Source organism: Cannabis sativa, chromosome 1 (assembly GCF_029168945.1).
Source record: "Cannabis sativa cultivar Pink pepper isolate KNU-18-1 chromosome 1, ASM2916894v1, whole genome shotgun sequence".
NCBI classification, from domain to species: domain Eukaryota; kingdom Viridiplantae; phylum Streptophyta; class Magnoliopsida; order Rosales; family Cannabaceae; genus Cannabis; species Cannabis sativa.
In genome coordinates, this window is record NC_083601.1 from 32326741 (window position 1) to 32342413 (window position 15673).

Below are 15673 nucleotides of genomic sequence, written 5' to 3' on the forward strand. Positions count from 1 at the left end.
AAACAATAATTACAAGGGCTTCAAAACTGACCCTAACGCCAAGGTTGACCTTGTTAGGTTTTATGCCTTGAAAAGCCTATAAAAATATTTCTAATTATTAATAAAGCGTTGAACATTTTGATATATGCATGAATATTAAATTATTAATATTTATTATTGAATAATTTATATATAAATATCGAAATATTTCTTATTTATATATGAGGTTGTGACTTGTAATTGTACAGAGAACTAAGACCAATTAGCTATGAATAAAATAGTCACCAACATATTAAAGTTATGAAATCTTTAATTAATGGTTGCTAGTACAGTTTACTGATGCCTTTTTTCAGTGCAAGGTTTGAATTACTGATGTAGTATGACATCTAAGTAAAAGTGTTGTACATAATAGAGATTATATATGACAAGGAACAATATGAATAAAATTGTCTCTGTCCAACATGTGCATGTCGTTTACTATAAATACCTACTTAATATCATAACGATGATCAATAGAAGATCAGCTTAAATCTCGAGTAATTGTGAACTCATGTTCATGTTATTAGTTTCTTTGATTCACTCGTTAAAGATTCTCAAAGAAGATAATTCTTACAATTTTTATTTTGGGAATCTAATAATGTGGATGGATGTGGACATAATCTACAATTATGAAATCCTGACTTTCCTAACGAATTAAATGTTGATTCTCTTTAAGTGTTAATTTTGGGACTCGAAAGTTGTGCACAAATTTAGATAAGATCTAAAATATACTTCCACTAGTTAATTAATGGTACTAAAAGATAAAGAAGTAATAAGAAAGGTAAAACGATAATTTGACCAAAATTAATTATAAACCAACATATGGAGGGCTAATCATTGGAATTGGACACTACAGTCAAACTCAATAAGTAAATTCTATAATTACTAAGAGTTCAATTCTATATTTATAGTGGAGTAATCATGGAATTAATAAGTAAAGATTATTTAGTCGATGAAACTCAATAAATAATTTAGTTTATTAGAGCTTAGAATTGTAAGTCTATGGTCCCTGAATTGCCACTTTGAAACATTATCAAGAGAAGGGATAAAGAGTTCTATAATGTTGTTCAAAAAAATCTATTTTGATTTGGTGAAATAGGAATATTTATTTTTTTAATAAATAAATAATTTTTTTAAATTAATTAAATAGGAAAAAGATAAAAGTTATCAAGACAATCATTTTCCTAAATAAGATATGGTAAGCCCTACCCTAGTGTAGGGTGTCCCTATTTTTTTTTTCTTTTTAGGTTAATTAATTGAATTAATTAAATATTTGAATTTAAAAATTAATAAAGGTACTTCAAGTTAGTTAAGATGTTCCCTGATTTGAATTTTCAGTAAATACGTACAAGCCTGATTTGAGAAATCAAAATAAGCTTTTCAACATATAATTTTTGAAATTTACAGTGGAGAAAGAGGAAACTATTTTTCTCTCAATTGTTCTTACTCATGTGTTGAGAATTCAACAAGAACAAATTATACACTTTATTCTAATAGCCCACACTATTCTATGTGTGTGGTGGATCAATTTGGAAGACTACGGTATAAGTTTCTAATCAACCAAAAGAATACAACGAGAATTTTTAAGGATACCCTGATAGTCATTAAGAGATATATTCTTTTCATATAATTTTATCTTTAGATTTAATATATATACACATCTAGAGATTCATTAGGTTATGGTACAATGATAATCAGATAATACGAATTTTTCTGTTGCGTGCCTGATTTAGTTTCATAAAACCAACAAACCTAGTGCTCGGCTTAGCGCCTAGATTGATAATCAACTTGGTGCACTCGTTTTGATCTCTCAAATACAAATTCTGCTCCAAGCATTCTCTTTGAAAATGGTCAAAAACATGGTAGGAGACCTCGTCCTCAAATTCAAGAACCTTGGAAGTGTTAAAACGACATAACGGAAGCTCTGAAAAGAGCACCCAACACCCAAGTTGACTTATGCCTTGGTGCACTAGGTTCTGCTTATCTAATTCTAATTTTGTTTCGACTATTCGTCTAATTTTTCAAAGTAGCTGAGAGCTATGAAGTCAGAAGAGTCAAATTTACAACTTTATATTTTCACTTTTTCGACAAAGTGACTTATTCAAATATTGAAAAGTTTCGAGTCTCTCATTTTTGCAAAATAGCAGCATCTTCAAAAATTGGTAATTGACTTTACTATAACACAGAAATTGGCTAAGTGATGTTCAAATATCACTTAGGCATCAAAAAATACAACCTCGGCATGTTTTCCTACTCACCTAGCATCCAGGTTGACGTCACATGTCAACCTGGGTGGTGGGCCTAAAACAACTTTCAGTAAAACAGTCATAACTCTCTCTATATTTATCTGATTGATGCAATTCAAATTGCATTTCGAAGCTACTTTAATGTTCTATCAAGTCATGTCTCACATTTTAATAGTAATTTTTGAAGTTATTGACTTCTAATTTTACCCTTAAAGGAGTTACAAATTTAAGCTACAATTTACCCGAAGCGAGTCTTGCGGACACGATTTAAGCTCTGAAAATTGACGACCAACATCCGAAGTTAATTTCACTGTTAGGTCATCATCAATGATTAGAAATAGCCTAAATGTATTTTTCTATATTTTTTAGATTATTTTATTATTATTTTAATATGATCTCTTTTCTTATAAAAGGAGAGCTCCTTTAGCTCATTTTTCATATTTACAAAAGTACCCACAAGGTCAGAGTATCTATCTCTAGTTTTTCTATTAGAGCTTTCAGACTTAGTCAATTTTCTTATAATTCTTGTGAGAAATAAAAACTCAAAGTTGACATAACTCCATTACCAATACAGGGAGTGAACTACTACACATTTTGTGTGCCTCTATAAATTATGTACTTAAACTCATTATTCATCTCCCCAATCTAGCGAGCTGGTGTTGGCCACTTTTCAGCATCAACAAAGTAATCAACAGTCAACAATGTGTTTAGTGTAATTAAATTTATATATATATAAATAGTGTGTGTGTTTTGTCCTACATTACTCACGTATTAGTGATTTGTGGTGTTTATATTAAATTTAGCAGCTACCAAGCCATAATCCCACGATAGTGCTGTAAGTACATGTCGTGTAGCAAATATATGGATCGTGTCGTGTACCTCACCATAAAAATATATGAGTTTTATCGTGTTGTGCTATAAAAAATAAGTTGTGTCGTGTTCGAATTCAGATTCAAATTCATATCATGCTTTACTTAGACTAACCCGTTTTCTTATATGAACTCAAATTCACGCTTTCTACTTTTCCATATTTTATTTTTACGATTAATAAGAAAATTATTAGACTATATATTTTTTTATAGTTTCAATGTTATATAATTTTTTAATAATCTTTTACAAGAAATTAAATAAAAAAACTATAAACTATTAAATTTAAATATTTACTAATAAATACTCAAATTATTTTTATTATTGTTATCAAATTATAAGGTTTTTATCATGTTGTGCTTTCAAATTAGACTATTCATGCTTATGTATCTTATTGTGTTATGCTTAAGCCTATATTTTTCGTATCATGTAGTGCAATCTCATGTCTAAACTCATATATTTTTGTGTCTTGTGTCTCATACTTTCCAAACTAGTGCCCTATTATATATCAAAAAGTCTAACTTATATTTACAAGACTTTTAACTATATTGTGTTCAGTATAATTAAATTTATCCAAAAAAAAAAAGTATGATGTACTAAAACTGGTGACATATAAATTTCCTTTTACTGCATAGTTGTACATTTGACATTATTAATATATTTTGATGGCACCTACTCTTTTAAATTGTTTAACCTAATTTTACACATAGTTTTTGACAACTACCAACAAGAAATAAAAAAATGAAACTTTGAATCCAATCCTTATAAGAAAAGCCCACGATCTACAATTAAGATTGCAGGGAAGTTGCGTGCACTCTTGGGTGAGAATAGAAACCCCTAAAGTGCGTTTATGTGTATATATAAGCATCTCAAACACACCCTCTTCCTCAATCCTCATCTACTATTCTCTCTCTCTCTCTCTAATTCTATAAAAACCAGATCTTGAATCTCCACTACCTCTCTCATCAATCATCATCACCTCACATATACATATTCTTCTTCTTTTCTTCTTCTTTTTTTCATCGTACAAACATAAACATTACATCATATGTTCTGATATTTTATATATTTATAACATCTTCTGATCGATCCTCATCACTTTCATCATACCTTCTTCTTCTTCTTCTTCTTTTCATGAGTTTTGATAATAATAATAATAATTATTATTTTTTTTTTTTTAAAAAAAATCTCTATGAATCCATCGAAGATGGGGGGACGATCTATGGCCTAATTAGAAGTAGCAGTAGACCCACACCCACACCCACACCCACACCTGTAGCTTATCTTCTTGGCTTTTAGGTTTTAATTTCAAAAGTCGTTGCCCCATCACTACTCCCATCCATCTCCGCCACCATTATCTATATTTATTTTTATTTTATCTATTTTTTCTATATTTTATTAGGGTTACAACTTCCACACCAGTAATTGGTGTGTCCTTTTAATATATATATATATATATATTAAATAATATATATATTTTAAAATCATCGTTTATCTGAAATATTTTCCTCGTGGAATCTGTGTAAGTCTCTATTCGATCGAAGTTTTATATAATAAATATATATTTGTCGAAATTAAACAAAAAAAGAAGTCATTATTTGCAGGTGCATCATCATCAAGATTCACAAAGTGACAATATTGGTGTTTTCATAAACCTAATAAGTAAGACGGTATATCTGATCCCCTGAGAATCTTGATGATGCTGCATCAGCAACTATATGACTATAGATATATACAAAACGACGACGTCAAATCACTGCTCCAAACCCAAACCCAAAGCTATAAAGACAGACAGAATAATCATCCATGCTTCACATAGTCACCGTCTCAGGTAAAACCTATATATATATATGTGCTTTCTCTCTCATTAATTATTCGAGTTTTACATACCTATATATGGTTTTCTGTTAGTATAATTTTTTAATTAATTTCCAATTAGAGTTTATAATTATATGATCATAAGGTAAATTTATAGGATTTAGATCTCATGGGGTTAATTTATCGATTATAATTACAGTTTTTTCTGTCTTGTAGCTTACTAAGCTAAATTCGAGATGTATATATTGCCCTTTTCAACAAAGGTATATACTGCCATTAATTCCAGGTAGCGATCGATTAATTACAAGTAATAATATATTGTTTTAAGTGACAGTAATTAATGGTATATATATATGGGATTCTTATTTTATTTTAAGGCACCCTCGTAAGTGTTAGTAATTTCCCAAAGATATAGCAGAAAAAAAATTGTACCAATAACATTATAACCATACCCTTAGCATTTCTCATATACAAATATATGCATTCATTCATAATGGATAAGAGTTTTGTTTTTCTTTTCAAATTTTCATTTTCCCTCCTTTATCCCAAGAAAAATAGTACCAGTGTCCACCCACTTATTAATTTCTTCTTATATAAACTAATCAATATAAGCTCTTGTGTGTCAGGAATCAAGTTTATATTTTCATTTCTCAATTATATATATGGGCTATATAATGATTGATACCATACATGTGAAGATAATGATTATTGGTTTCTGTAGTTCAACTTTGTGTACGGCTTTTAATTTCTCATACACTTAGTACGGACATTATTATGATTCTGCTGATAATAAGTAGAATATCCATACATATATATATAAATGTGATATATATTTATATATATGTGTATATTGTATACATAGAATAGTACCAATGGAGAATATTGATCACAGCAAAGAGTTAGTACTTTGTTCATTTGGGGAACTATTTCTCTTACTGAATGAGAGCACAAATAAACTTTTACTCCTGGCTAGTACTAACTGTTACTTCTAGAACTAAAACTAGAACTAGCTAGGTATAAATAAAGGTATATGTAAGATTTATTTATTTAGATATTTATTTTTATTTCTTTCCACATTTTTAATTTTTCCTTTATACCTATATATATATATATCTTGAAAGAAATTGATAAACCCATTTTTGAATTAGATCAGGCTACACCATTAATAATTACATATATATGTAATATTAAAATTTGGGTTAAGAGATGCAGTGTTCACAATGACCTGAAACTTTTTTATCATCTAGTAGATATTTGTGTGTGTTATGGGCTGAAAAGTGTGTAGTACTACTACTCACAATCTCGATGACTGTTTTTCTTACATATATTACTCATGAAGGGGGCAACAGGGTTCGATGAGCAGAGAAATATAGTATGTACACACATTTATTTATATAGATATATATAAATATGTATGATGTTTACATAAATTATCAGTACTATAATAATACCGTTATGGACTTTACAGCAATTATTAATGTCATAAATATCCAAGCATGCAAAGTTAGCTCTTAGTTATATGTCTATGTATATGTATAATATTCGTATATGTATTGCATATTAAGGCATATATAAGTGTGACTGTGAGGGTTAGAATTGATAGAGTATTTAGTGTAATTATTAAGTTTACATAGTAAGAAGAGTACGTAAGATAGGGAAAGCAAATGGTCAAAGTAAATGATCTATAATTAAAAACCTTGCCCGTTTTCCTCTGTCAAAGGAAAGAGAGCCCATTAGCAAAAATTACTAGAATTATTTGTTGTTTTTGTCACCAAATTTAGGATCTTTAAGCTACCTTTGGTGGTGTATTAAGTTCTCTGAGTTGTTAAAGAACTCAGAAGTTTTAGAAAACCTTATTAATTAATATAGATCGAAATTGTAGAGTAAGATTAATTTTGAGAGTGAAAAAAGGCAAACTAAGAAAGGAACCAAATTCTTAGCCTAGCCCAAATCCAATCAAACTTTGGGTTTGTGAGACAGAGTTTGGGAAAAATAACGATTTGGTAATAAAATTAATGTTTTAATGAAATAGTTCCTAAAAAATCATATCAAAGTATATACTAGCTATCTCTTTTCTGAAGCATTTATAATTGACATTATTATGCCTTCTTCACCTTTTTTTCTAATGACATAAATGCCTTAATTAGCTTGAGAATCGTACACATAAAATAAAGTGACTTGTCTGCAGGTATAACCATTAGTAAATATTTTTTTTCTTGTTTTTATGTGTACATATTATGCATATACATTACAAATATTTGGGAAACATTTGGGTCCATGTATACTATACCTCAGATCGAGTGTAGTAACTATCGAGCATGCTTTGAATACAGATCATACTGTGAGTATATATATAGACATAATATAATATGCATCAATTATTTCATGAATAAAGATTCATGAAGTCTCATAGTATATATATATATACATGTATCAACTGTCTTTGTACGTGTGCATATATATATATATATCTGTTACACTGTGCCAGGGACATATATATATATATATACTGTATGAATTGAAAATTTTGAACATGAAAATGAAAATGAAAGGAAGAATCTTATAATGCCATGTCAAGTGGGGGCAAATGTTGAGAAAAGGTGTTATGTCATTTTGAAAAAAGTGAAAATTGAAGGGACAGGCCTTTATTATTCCTTCACCCAAAGCTCCACTGATCCGTAGTACAATGAAATCGTAGGAAATCCTTATCGACTAGTAACATGTTTGTATTCACATGCAACTTATAAATAATGCATGGACACCTCCGACTATACCTCCTGCTTTTCCTTCTTTTTTATTCCACAAATGTTAAAAAGGCATCTCTAGTACAACTTAAGTTATAACATTGTTATTGTAGTAGAATTAAGTATCCAATTTTATATAATTTAATGCAACAATTTTTATGAAGTATCGATTTTTAATCGCATTAATAAAAATGCTCTTTTTATTCTAATTCATTAATACATGATGATGAAGTATCGATTTTAATGTAGTTTTTTGCTTCTTTTTTGCTCAGTATGTATATACATATATAGTAGATGATATTTATTTTGCTATACAGTTAGACTACAAGAAAGGGCTCTATCGATAACATTACTACATCACAAATTGGTATGTATAACTTCTACCAACGTCAAGTGTTACTGTTGCTATGATTTTATGATAAAAGTGTTAATTCTATTTCTTGAGTACAAATATATGTGAAGTTAATACTCAAAAATAAGTACAATATATGTGAATCTATAATAGTGTAAATATACTTTCATAAATAATTTGATATATATATAGATCAAGATTTTTCTTCTTCTTATTACTCCTTCTTTCGTTGGATAAAAATGAAACATTTTCTAATGCTACTGTTGATTTAAGAGTGTCTTTTCGAATCTTGTAACAGAAATTGAATAATTAATATAATTCAAAATAATTACAAAATTAACTTCATGTAAAAATAAAAAACCTAAATAATTTGATGGTTGTGACGAATATTTTATTTCTTTTGGTCTTCTTTTATGGGTGAAAAAACAGAAGATTCTTTTAGAACTATTTCTATTGCTAATTGTTCAGTTTCATAAAATGCATCGATTAATGCTGAATGCCCATGTGGCCGGGGTGAAAAAATGGTTTCGTAGGATCTGGTAAAAAGTGGTCAAATTATGTAAAACTAACAAGAATTTATCAAAAATATTAGACAGATTTTCTACTATAAAATGAGAATATAATTTCTAAGTGTAAGAAAAAAAAAACAACACTCCTACCATATGTAGAGGTAAAAAACATGCACGATCCCTTTAGGAATTCCATTAATTGATGAGTGGGTTAGTTTATGACAAAATGTTAATTATAGCTTATACAACTGCCCAGCACTTAAGTACGGACACTATATTTTTTGTTTCCAATATATATGTACAGCAATATTAATATATAATGGATCATGATGATATATAACACCTTTTGAAAAATTATAACATATACAGATACAATAATAGGGGAACTAGGGCCACGTGTACGACCCTCTTTTTTTTTCTCAAAAAATTATAGTTTTTTTTTTTTTGAAAAAAGTTATTATAAATTAAATACAGCTATTTACAATAACAAAGAAAATAGTAGAAGGAATTTCTTCTATCCATATATATACAATCACTATCCAACTGTAATGCTTGTTTAGCCAGGCCATATGCGGCTTGATTAGCATCCCGTCTAGTATGAGATACGCAAGTATTAGAGAAAGAGGATAAATGATATGAAACATCTTTAACCGAATCATAAAAAACAGAATATTGTCACGATTTTCCATTTAACACATTGACAAGCATTAAGCAACCTGTTTCCATATAGTGAAGTTGTAGTTGCAATTGTTCAACCTATTGAAGACCACAGAACATGGCCTTGGCTTTTCATCTCCTGCGACTTGTAATTTCCGACTACTGGTTAATTTGGACATTGCAGCCACAACACAACCATTTGAATCCTTAATAATCACACCAATACTAATTTTACTCCTCGAAGAATCAATAGCCGCATCAACATTCATTTTTAATTTGGTCTCTGGAGGAGGTTGCCACAAAATGCAGTCTACTGGAGCTGCTGCACTAACAGCTACTGGTTTGACAGCATTGTTAAAATTTTGAAAATTGTCCAAGTATGCATCAACTTGTGACAATATTTGGACCGGTTTTTTCAGTTATTTTCCATGAATGAAGTTGTTTCTATCTGACCAAGTAAATCACATTATGCAGATTACTCTTCCCAATTCAGACTTGGTTAGAATTGTGGATAAATACATCATATAGTCACCATCTTTCATACGATCCGCTTTATTGAGATCAAAATTAGTAATTTGCCAGACTGCTTTGGCATGACAACAAGAGAAAAGAGCATGTCCCATAGATTCCCATGCCATTGAACATAGTGAACAAGTAGCAGAGGTTATGATTTTTTTATGAAACAAAGATTTGACGACTGGAAGGGCAGATTGAATAACTCTTTATCCAAAAAATTTCACCTTGGAAGGAAGAGTTATGCCCCAAAACAGATTCCACCAGACTTCTTGAGCATTTGAACTTGAGAATACATCATGTTGCGATAATTTGCACACGCAAGTGTACGTACCGTTTCAAGTAGTAGACTCACCAGGAGTGGGGTCGATCCCACAGGGAGTGTAGTTAAGTACATTAAAATTAAACTTTTACTTCTATTTGGTTAAATAAAAATAAAGAAAGAATTAAAAATAAGAAACTAGTAAGAAACAATTATTCAAGAAAATTGATAGTTAATAAAAACTAGGGCTTCGATTTCAATTGTTTCTATTGAATATGGTCTAATATGATTATTTTCCTAATATTAATTTCTATGCAATAGCACGTTTAGGGGTGAAAATCGGTCGGTTATGGTCGGTTTTTAAAATTTTATAACCGACCGGACGGTTACGGTTTTTATTTTACGAAAACCGTAACCGACCGTTTAGAAATTATAACCGTATAAAACCGACCGTACGGTTTTTGGCGGTTTTCGGTTTGGCGGTTTTAGGCAGTTTTTGGCGGTTTTGAGCGGTTTTTGGCGGTTTTAGGCGGTTTTTGGCGGTTTTGGGCGGTTTTTGGCGGTTTTGACGGTTTTTTAGTTAAACTATTTTTTTATTTCAAGAACCGAAACCGACCGCCGTGTCAAAAAAACCGAAACCGAAACCGACCGCCAAATTCGGTGATGACGTGGAACCGAAAATTCGGTTACGGTCTGGTCGGTTTGATGGTCGGTTTCGGTTTTTCGGTTTTTATGAACACCCCTAAGCAGGTTTACTAAGGTAATTTATAGTCTTCTGAGATATATAAATCTCAATTACATGCAAACTTTCTACTCTCGTGATAAATTTAACATGGAATAGGCATTAAGCATAAAAACCCCATAAGCTATCTAAACCATATAGGTACTCTCGTCCTATATCGAAATTCAGTTCTATTTTACTATAGCATATTTCACACTCACTTCTCAGATCTCGCATCAAACTCATAGACAGATAATTGGTGATCAGGCAATTAAAAGTAATTAAGCACAAATAAAATAGAATACATAGAAATTAGGGGGAAAATAAATCATATTAAAACCATAAACAATGTTAAACAATATTCATATAACCCTAATTAAAGTGTTTAGCTACACATGTTCATTGAAGCACAATTACACATATTAACTTTAAGAAAAGAGATGAAAATAGAGAAGAGAAGAAGAAAAGAATGCTGAAAAATCCTGAGCAGTGTGCCTCCAATATTGCAGTTGATCTCTCCACTCTGTATCTGAATTCTCTCTTTTTTTCTCTTTGAAATTGCTTGACTGAAATCAACTCCAGTTCATCCTTTATATAGGCTTTCAGGGACTAAAAAGATAGAAAAACGCACATGTTAAATGCCTATACGATTTTTGTGCTGTTTAGGGGGGCGGGCCGCGGCATGCTAAAGCCATGCCGCGGCCCGTGTTGGAGGTGATTTTTCTGCTGCGTCGACTAATAGTATTTTGGCCATAACTCTCTCGACATTGCTCGGAATCGGACGATTCAAGATGTTCTGAAAAGATAAAAGAGAGATATAGAACTTTTATATTTTGAATTTGTTCAAAATCTTATCAGAAGATAGTCGAATTCAGGCTTGAAGTTGCAGCTTTATTTTCATACACAGTTTTCTCTATTTTAAATATCATCTTTTTGTGAGATATTTTTATCTTTTTTTCCATCTTTTTCCTCTTATATTTTTCTAATCTTCTTTTATTTTAAATCTGCAAAAATAAAAGATAACAAGCGTAAAAATGCTCCAAATACGATTAAAACTCAATTAAAAATATACTAAACTTAATCTAAAATTAATACTAAAAATAACCTAACACATCACGATCTTCATAAGATTAGGCCAAATGATAACCTGTTTTAACAGTGTATTCCCCTGAACAATCATAATGCCATGTATCCATCTATTATTGCAGGGATGGAAAGGCAATGGAATAGTAAGAATTCGCTCTACATGATCAGCTGGTGAAAAATTAGCTTGTAGGAGCTCCAAGTCTTATTCCCGTGATGCTGATATGTAGTCTGCAACTTGATTCACAGCTTGTCCAGTAAAGCGCAATGGTTTAAAATATTCATGGCCAGGAATCCATGAATCATAAGCACACCTCAAAGTAGTACCATCTCCAATTTTAATCCTTAATCCTTTCGGTAACAACTCTCTACCCCAAACGATACTCTGCCATGTTAAAGAGGACAATCCACCAGCAGTAGTGGACATGAAATCATTGTTGGAGTAGTAACGAACCTTTACAACACGGCTTAGCAGAGTATGAGGGTTTTGAAAAATACGCCAAGCTTGCATTGCTAAAAAGGCTTGGTTGAAATGCACAAAGGATCTAAAGACCAATCCACCTTCTCGTTTAGAAGTACATAGGGATTTCCAATTCTTCCAATGTATTTTTTTTATTATCTAAAGAAGGACCCCACTAAAATTTTGTCATCATAGTCTCAATCTGCTTACAAAACTTTGTAGATAATCTGAAACAACTCATTGCATATGTGGGAATTGATTGCACAACCGCTTTCAAGAGCACCTCCTTTCCACCTATTGAAAAAATCTTATCATTCCAAGCATGCATTAATTTCCAAATTCTCTCCTTAATGTTGTTGAATAGTTGTGATTTATCCCTTTCTTATATGCGGGGAGGCCCAAGTAAGATTCATGACACTCACAAATCGGCATGCCCAAAATTTGCTGAAAAGAATGCTTAACAGCCTCCAGAGTGTTAGGCGAAAAGGACATAAACGACTTATCCGTAGTTAAAAGTTGACTAGAAGCACGATGATAGATATCTAGAGCACGTTTGATTGAATCATATGATCAGTCATTAGCTTGACATAAGAGGAGACTATCATTCGCAAATAAAAGATGTGTAATTGTCGGAGAGTGTCGAGACACAACCAGACCCTTAAGTCTTCCAACTTGTTCTTCATACTGTAGCAAGCGTGAAAGACCTTCTGAAAAAATAAGAAGGAGATATGGGAAGAGCGGATCACCTTGACGTAAGCCTCGTTGAGGAACAACTGAACTTGAAACTACACCATTGATAAGGAAAGAAAAGGAATTTTTATGTAGACAAGTCATAATGAGTGAAATCCATTTAATATTAAACCCCATCTTCCCCATAACAGCAGCGATAAAAGACCATTCAACTCGATCAAAGGCTTTTCTCATATCAAGTTTGAGGGCAGCAAAACCCTTAGAGCCTTGTGTCCTATGTTTCAAACTGTGCACCATTTCAAAAGCAACAAGAATGTTATCCGTAATCAAATGATTAGAAAGAAACGCACTTTGAGTTTCAAAGATAACCGAATGAAGAACCTCTTTGAATCGTAATGCTAGTATTTTTGAAATAATGTTATAAGTAACATTGCATAAGCTTATCAGGCGAAAATTCTTCATTGTCTTTGGTTTTTTGACCTTCAGAATTAAAGTAATGAGTGTATGGTTGAAGGCTTCAAGACTGGCACCATTGTTCAAGACATTAAGAACCACCTTAGTTACTAAATCACCCACAATATCCCAATTGTGTTGATAAAACATTGCCGACATTCCATCCAAACCTGGACTTTTATCTGAACCCATAGTTTTTGAAGCTGCAGTAACCTCCGAAGCAGTGAAGTCCTATGATAAAAATTCATTTTGTTCCAAAGATTGTTGTTGGAATTGTGGATAAGACATGAGATAAAGCCCAATGATCCTCATCAGATGCAGTAAAAAGGCTTTTAAAATAACCAGCAACCAAGTTAGAGATTCCCTCTTTTGTAGTTGTGATATTTCCATGATCATGAATAAGAGCTTTGATCCAATTGTTTGAATGTCGAGTTGAAGCTTTAAAGTGAAAGAATTTGGTGTTACGATCCCCCAATTGAAGCCATTCGACCCTCGATCGTTGTTGCCAATATTGTTCTTCATTTGCCAACAATTCATCCAAAATAGATTCAACTGATTGAACATTAAGGGAATAATTTGGATCAGAACTATCAGCAAAATTTAATTGTTGGACTTGTTTCTGTGCAAGAAAAATATCCTTTTTCATTTTTCCAAATTTCCTGAGATGTCATCCTTAAAGTTTTTTAGCACAATTATTCAAAGAAGTCACTATACTAGTGGCACGGTCATCACATGCATTACGACACCAAGAGTTGGAAATAATTTCAGAACACTCCTTATCTTTAAGCAAAAATTTCTCAAAATCTAAACTGAGATCTTCTTGGGGCAATACAGGTTGGTGTTTGAGTGAAAACAATTTCAACCATTAATACTCTATGGTCTGAACCGTAGTAGTTTAAGTGACTTAGATTTGGCAAGACTAAAGTGTCCTTCCATACATTTTAAATGAAACACCAATCAATTCTCTCCTCTAAACCATATGGATTTTTCTTATTTTTAGCCCAAGTGAAATCGTCAGCAGCAACAAGTAAGTCACTCAAAAGACATTGATCGAGTGTCGTTCGAAAAAGTTGCATTTGATTATCACTTCTTTGCATGCGGACCACCATTTTTACGTTCATGTGAGAAAATTTCATTCATGTCACCAATTAACAACCATGGATCAAGTGGTGAAACATCAGCTAATCTCCTTATTGATTTCCAAGTATACTTTTTATTAATAGCTTCGGGAAAACAATAAATAGCAAAAAAAAGCCAACGAGGGCCCTCATCAAGCAAGACATAACAATTTAAATAATTTGTATTCATTGATAAAAGAGTTACATCAACACCATCTTGCCACAATAACAGAATACCACCTTTCAATCCAACCCGAGCAACTTCTAATCCGTTATTAAAATTTAAAACATTTTTAAAGCGAGAAAGAGCACCATCACACAATTTAGTTTCCATAAAAAACAACACCTGAGGAGATTACTCATGAATAAGTAATAGAAGACGACGATTCTTTCATAAAACCTCGATCAAATATGTCAATTTTTTAAAGAAACGTCCTTCGAACCGATATCAAAAATCTAATTTGTTATAGTGACTTTATACAAATATATAAATTTTTTCTCACGGAAAATTTTTATAATTTTAATACAATGTTTAAGTTACTTTAAATAAATATATTGTAACTAAAAAATTATTTGAATATACTGTGTAACTTTGAAAATATCATTTGAATGTAATACTGTAAAAAATATTTTAATATTATAAAAGTATATTAATAGTGTGATAATTTTATTGGCTATTGTTGAAGTTTTGATTTTTTTCTCACCATTGTTATGGAGCTCAAGAAGAGAGTAATATAGAAGAAGAAGGGAAAAGAAAGTAAAGGAAAAGAAAGAAACAAGAGAAAAAGAGAAAAGAATTGTCTAATTAGAGCACAATAATAATGTTTATATACAAGCTTAAGTGAGCAACGAATCTAACCACCAATCTAACTAACTCCTAACAAATCATACCAGCACACTAACTGTTACAACAGACAATTAGCTTACTGTCTTGACAACTATTATACCATTTCTTTTCATTTACTTCCTCTTTATCTAATGTTTTTGTCTCTTATGATCTTATATGATGCATTTAATTATATAAGGATGGATTGTATTATATTAAATTAGATTATATATAATATTAGGTTAAATTTTAATTTATATTAAATTAATATTATATATTTAGGTGTCCATAAAAGTTAATACTACATATAATTTTACATAAAAATATTGTATAAAA

At 31.1% G+C, this 15673-nt stretch overlaps 1 long non-coding RNA gene across 3 annotated transcripts; it reads left to right on the plus strand.

Annotated features, from left to right (window-relative positions):
- Window positions 1–4023: 4023 nt before the first annotated feature.
- Window positions 4024–14834, plus strand: LOC115705977 (uncharacterized). 3 transcript variants are annotated; one of them, XR_009685613.1, is made up of 4 exons: window positions 4024–4962; window positions 5166–9667; window positions 9705–10310; window positions 10737–14834. It is a non-coding gene; the product is annotated as an uncharacterized LOC115705977 (long non-coding RNA). The 3 variants fall into 3 exon arrangements; XR_009685612.1 differs by having other exon boundaries at window positions 5166–10310; XR_004009550.2 differs by lacking the exon at window positions 10737–14834 and having other exon boundaries at window positions 5166–10710.
- Window positions 14835–15673: the final 839 nt, after the last annotated feature.